Below are 6458 nucleotides of genomic sequence, written 5' to 3'. Positions count from 1 at the left end.
CACTGACATACATTTTACTTGAATACTTTTATTTCAATGATATTCCTTAAAGATGGGAAGATTAAATAAAACAAATAGTAAAACTCCATCAGTTTGATGGTTCTGGTAAATGGTGCACTATAGTGCATTTTACTCCAGTAAACATTTATAAAACAACCACACAGTGCATTACACAGTGCATTAAAATGCATAAACATTTAAACATAAACATTTTACAACAACCTCAGTTGCAGAAGAAGAATTGTTATGTTAAACAGTACTGTAGTTGAAGTTGTTTTCTGAACAACCTTTCTTGCAAAAAAATAAATAAAATAAAACGTTAAGTACAAAGTAAAAAGTACAATAAGTGCAAGTAGTGCCCAACTAGCAGATTACATTATCTTTCTATGCAAAGAGTTAACCTTTGGAGAAAATTTTAAAGCATCTAGCCCAAGAAACATTTTCTGAAACACTTCGAATGTGTTTCTCAGCTTTGGGGGATAGCTTAAGTTTAGGGAGTAAATGCAGCCCATGAGTGAAAGACATGCATTTGTGAGATTTTTACATCCCAGCAGCACCTCAGTTTGCTCGATGACAATGATGACATCAGACATACTGGCATCTTCCTCTGCTACAGATCTGCTCAGTATGATGATTTTCATGACATGACTGGAGAAGGTATCCTTAATGATGTCTCTGCTGATATCCTGTGAAATACACTAATCAGTGCAAAGTGGTTAAAATACTGTAGAGTATCAATTTTTCAATTTTCCTCAATGGGTTCCAGTTCTGAGACAAACTGTCCACTAGTATCTTTAGCATTTTCTGCATATTTAAACCCAATATGCAGTTTCTTCAGCAGTAACTGTATGATGTTAAGTTATACTTTTAGATTGAACACAATAATGAGACTCATACACAATTATTACAATAGATAGAAACATTTAGTGATGCTAATAAAGATAGCACCATCCATTTAGAGTCAGGAGGGTGTAAACCTCTGGAAATGATAATTGGTGTAAATTGTTATGTCTTTTGGGAAACATTTGAATTGTTTCTAAAGACAATATAAATTAAAGATAAGAAATATAAACAAAATAACATTTTACACTGGTAATCCTGTCCAAAAGTTTACATACACCTGACATTTAAATGTATGGTGCTGCCTTCTTGACCATCACTGGGTGTTCTTTAAGTTTTGTAACAATGGTGCATAAGCCTTTCAATTTTCCTCAGTACGAAAACATGGATATCAGCATCATCATCAGTGCTTGACAGGGTTCAAATATGCCGAAAATTCTGCAAAAAGAAAGATTGTGGAAGATTTCCTTGTAGACGGTTTAATGGCTCATGCAGGAATAAAAAGAACATCCAATACATAAATACAGTATATCAGTCAAACCACTACTGTCTATATCCAAAATCAAGGAAAAATAGAAATGGATGTAGCTGTGTATGTAGCCATGTATGTAGTATGCATGGATATACAATAATGTAACTACCGGTAATTATTTTATATCCATGTCTGGACCCCGCCTCCCAGTAAGACGTTAGATGACCCAACATTGTGTTTTTTGTAAAGCTGCCTTGTAACATTGTACACTGTAAAAAGCACTATACAAATAAATTTGAATTTAATTGAACTGTACTACCTGGTGGTCTTCAATGAGCTCCTCAGCTGATTCTCCCAGGAAAGACAGGAGGCAGCGGATCACAACATCTCGCCTATCTTCAAGCCTTCTTGCTGTTAAAAACAAGAAGTAAAATGCAGTGAACATTAAATGTGTATACATCTACACATAACAACATATTTACAGAGTCAGGAAGCAGAATATCATCACATGAGTCAGGCCCGGGGTGGGTAATCGGGAGAACCGGGAGAATTCCCGGTAGGCCGCTTCACTTTTGGGCCGGTTGATTATTTTTTTTATTTTTATTTTTTTACATTTGTCATGGTGGACAAAGTACACAACTCACTTACTTGAGTAAAAGTACAGATACTACTGGTCAAATATTACTCCGTTACAAGTAAAAGTTGTAAAGACCGATTTTTACTTAAGTAAAAGTACAGAAGTACTCATTTTTAAAAGTACTTAAGTATAAAAGTAAATTTCAATGCATTGTTTTTATAATAGCAATAATCCTTCTGGTTATTTCGGGCAAAGAATTGACTCGGGTCTTCGTTCAAGTTTCATTTGTTTACTGAAAGCTTTTGCACAAACAGAAAATAATCAATAAATAAACTCCGGTCAAAAACTGTGTTGCTCCGTCTTTCTTTCGTTCTTTGAGGAAGTGCGCAATTCTTAAAGGGAACGTCATTCTTAAAGGCGCTAAAGACAGTTTCAATACTAAAACGGAGAAAACCATTACAACTTAAACAGAGGGGTCTTCAACGAATGTACATAAATAACATGAACCTAAACTATACTTAAACATTTAAGCCTTTAGTATTACATTTTAATTATTCCAATTATGGCTCTTACAGTTTTATTATTGTTGCATGTTATACTTACAGTACCTTATGCCTCTGAATCTCTGCCTGCCTACCTTCATATCAATATCACGTTTATTTCTATAACACAGTTCCAGTCGTGGGATTGAATAAGTCAATCAATAACGTCCACAATGGTTTCGGACACACAAATGGCTGTTCCCAGTTTTTTGGCTTTTAGTATGAATATGTTAGCCTTGTTATCTATAAGCTAGTGTGCTCCAAAACAATGACAAAATTCGCATTTAGAAGACCAAACCCAACGTTGAAAATTTAAATCATGTTGATGTCAGAATCCAATGTCAGATTGACGTTAATCTCCAACGTTGGACAGACGTTGTATTGTGGTTTAAAATCGGTTGACGTCAGAAACCAACATCAGTCGAGTTCTGACGTCAACCAGACTTTCATTTCCAACCAAAATGCAACCAAATCATCCCTGACATTACTACTTTCTACTCAAGGACCTTGACAGAAATGTAGTGGAGTAAAAAGTACGATATTTGTCTTTCAAATGTAGTGAAGTTAAAGTAAAAGTTTCCTGAAAAAAATAATACTCAAGTAAAGTACAGATACTCAAAAAGTGTACTTAAGTACAGTACTCAAGTAAATGTACTTTGTTACTGTCCACCTCTGCGTTAGTTACAATATTAGGCTACACGCGTTCTGCATTCGGACACCGCAGCGTGCAGCCTCTGCATGGGTTGTTCCATGTGAGGCAGTTCTCCCCTCCCCTCCCCTCCCCTCCCCTCCCCTATAGTTGGTTGGGTCCATAGCGGGTCTTTTCCAAAACGTTTTCTCAGGTACCGATAGCTGGGCCGGCCCTACCGTAACGGTACGTGTCAGGGAGGATGGATGGGAGGAAGAGGCCAGGAGGGGCTGAAAAAGCCTGTTTGAAAAAAAGGAAGGCATTGGAAGAGGATGCTGCCAAATGTGCCAAGCTTACTGTGATGACCAGGTTCTGTGTGTGTCATGTTTCTGTGTGTTTGGACTTTGTTTTATTTCATTCAGTTTCCTTGATTCTGTGTGCTTATGTATTCAATTATGCCTGCTTAATTAGTTCCTTTGTTTCAGGTGTGTTGCCTTGTTAGTTTGTATGGTCCCTATCGTTGATGTCATTTGCCCCAGCTGTGTCTCGTTCCCTGTTCCCCTCTGTGTATTTAAACCCTGTGTTCTCTCTTGTTCCTGGTCAGTGATTGTATGTACGTTCCGTGTGAGTGTTCCTGTTCCTTGTTCTGAGTTTATCCTGTTCTGAGTAATTAAAGGCCACATTTACACATAGCCAGGTATTTAGAGAAACGAATATTTCCCCCCCTCCGTTTTCAATAATAACATCGTGCACACAACCCGCATAAATACGCCGTCGAGCGCCTTTATAACTATGCCAAACCTATGGGCGGCAGTGTAGGGAGAAGGATAAAGCCATGCAAGCCAATCAGAATCCTCAGAATCGACAAGAGAGAACCTAAAACCCCGTTTCTCCCAGTTGACACGACAACACATAACCGTCGTTTTCAGAAATCTCCACTTTGGCCGGAGTTTTTAGAAATAATCGTTTTCTGGGATAAAAACGGCGTTTTCGTGTAAATGACAGGCCAAAACGCAGAGAAATATCTGCGTTTTCCCATCGTGTAAACGGGGTCAAAGTCTACTGCTTGCATTTAGATCCGACTACCGCCTTTACTTCCACGCAAATTCATGACACAGATTTATTTTCAAGAGGACAAACACAAGTGGCAAGCAGGTAAAGAGAGATAGGCCTAGTAATGATTAGCAATAGCAACGCTGCAACATAATTATTCGGCTAATAACGTTGTATCGTTGTCAAACTATTCACAAGCAAAATATAAAATTTAATTAAAATATTAGCCTTTTTGTATCACTCAATACATGTCATGGCGATTCATAGACTTTGCAAATATTATGCAATTTAATATTGATAAGAAAACTCATGCTTGATCTGTGTATGCAGTAAAATGACCTCTTAATTATTTGTTGTTAATTCTGAGCAGCAGAACTGTAAACATTAGTTCAATATGCCTCTTTGTGGAAGAGTGGGATACATTTCAAATGCTTTCTTTCTTTCTTTTTCCTTTCTTTCTGCTTTTGTTAATTTATCAATGGAATAGTGGAATATTTTTTAACTTCTGTGAATTTTTATTTAACCTTTACATTATTTGTTGAACCATGGTATTAATCCAAACTACACAATAGTAAGAGCTGAACTGTTGCTTCATTTATCCAATTTGGAAAAAAATGCTAATTTGGAATTCCACCATGGAAAAAGTGGGCCAGTCTTGGGCCTGAATCTCCCGGGCTGAAAAGTGGCCCCACTCCAGCCCTGACATGAGTAATTCACAATTGTAAAAAAAATAATAATGACATTCACCTGGCTGAGTGAATATGTCTAATTCTTATGTCAGCAACCCCACCCTTCATCTCAAACAAAGCCAGGAGTTTTGGAGTATAGAAGTCCAGCTTTTCCACCTCATGCTCTGGCACCTACTGTAAACAAATGATGCACATGTGAATGCATACTTATTGCTATCTCTATCTGTGAGGTGTGCTGTAATAAAGTATTGCCAACTTACCTTGCATTAGCTTGAATCGTGAGTGGAATATCTGTAAAAGAATGCAAGAAATGTTCATTTCAGAATAAATTTTTTAACAATTGTAAATAAATGTACTGATCTTACTGACATGAAGTACGCTTACAACTAAATTTACCTTTATAATTCATTGACTGTGGTTATGCAGTTATGTAAATGAAAAATTAATAATTTGCAGGTGTCATTCAGGGCATGTATTTTGAATCATTTATCATAATCATAATATCATAATATTTTAAACTACACTAACTTTTTTTTTACTAGTAACACTAGTAATACTTTTTAGAGTAACACTCATATGGAAACAAATTAGAATCTCCAACTGCTTGTAGATATCAAAGATATTAAGCTGACTTCCGGTTCCGGTTTGCATGGAGAAAGTCGCTCGTGACTAGAGCTCCGCGAATCCTCCAATAATTTAACGAACAATATATGTAATTAGACATTTAACCCTTAACTTGTTCAATATTGAGTCAGCAATCAACTAGAACCCACAGCAATGCCAAAACTTCCGGAAAAAAACGACAAACAAAATTAAGAGACCGATGACCAGGGCAAGGCCGCGGGAAATGCTACGGAGCCGAGGCGAATTGGCGCTACTTCAGGTGCAACCCCTCCTAGTAATCAAGACATCATGGATGCGATAACAGCTTTAAATGTTTCCTTTAGCCAAAGATTCGACACGTTCACGCAATCAGTTAATCAAATACGAGTTACACTGACAGATATCGCAGAAAGAGTCACGACAATTGAAGAGGCTACTACGAATCAGGAAACTCGCCTCACTAGCGTGGAAAAGCAGTGTGTGGAGCTTGTGGAAGAATGTAAGAAACTCAGGGATAAATGTAATGATCTTGAATCTCGCTCCAGACGCAATAATATTCGGCTGGTAGGAGTTGCAGAGAGGGAAGAAAACGGCAGACCTACTGAATTTATGGCGCAGTTACTTCCAAAATTGCTGGGAGTGGAAAATTTCACCAAGCCTATCGTGATTGACCGGGCACACAGGGCGCTGCGCAGACCGAGGGACGACCGTCCAAGAGCGTTTGTCATCAGGATACATCATTTCCAAGCGAAGGAGTTAATAATGAAGCTGGCCAGAGAGAAATCTTTGGAGTATAAAGGAAAAAAGGTGCACATTTTTCCAGATCTGACGGCGGACGTGTTGAAACAGAGATATTGTTTTGGCGAAGTTAAGAAGAAATGTAAGAATCTTGGCATCAAGTACGGATTTCGGTTCCCATCTACACTTATCGTCACCGCCAAAAGAAGGCGAGACCAAAACTTTTGAATCACCTGAGGACGCTGAGGCCCACTTGACTAGAGTCGTGGATAACTGGCCTGTGGACTAAAATGGAACGATCTTGACATTCTAAGCA

The 6458-nt window shown here is 37.9% G+C and overlaps 1 long non-coding RNA gene across 1 annotated transcript; it reads right to left on the bottom strand.

Annotated features, from left to right (window-relative positions):
* Window positions 1-211: 211 nt before the first annotated feature.
* LOC306997631 lies at window positions 212-4977 on the bottom strand. Its single transcript, XR_013797411.1, has 3 exons — window positions 4860-4977; window positions 1632-1723; window positions 212-698 (listed from the first exon to the last, which is right to left on the bottom strand). It is a non-coding gene; the product is annotated as an uncharacterized lncRNA (long non-coding RNA).
* Window positions 4978-6458: the final 1481 nt, after the last annotated feature.

This window comes from Phoxinus phoxinus (genome assembly GCF_949152265.1).
Source record: "Phoxinus phoxinus genome assembly, chromosome: 4".
NCBI lineage: Eukaryota > Metazoa > Chordata > Actinopteri > Cypriniformes > Leuciscidae > Phoxinus > Phoxinus phoxinus.
Note: the sequence above shows the minus strand (reverse complement) of the source record. Positions and strands in the feature narration are given on the sequence as shown.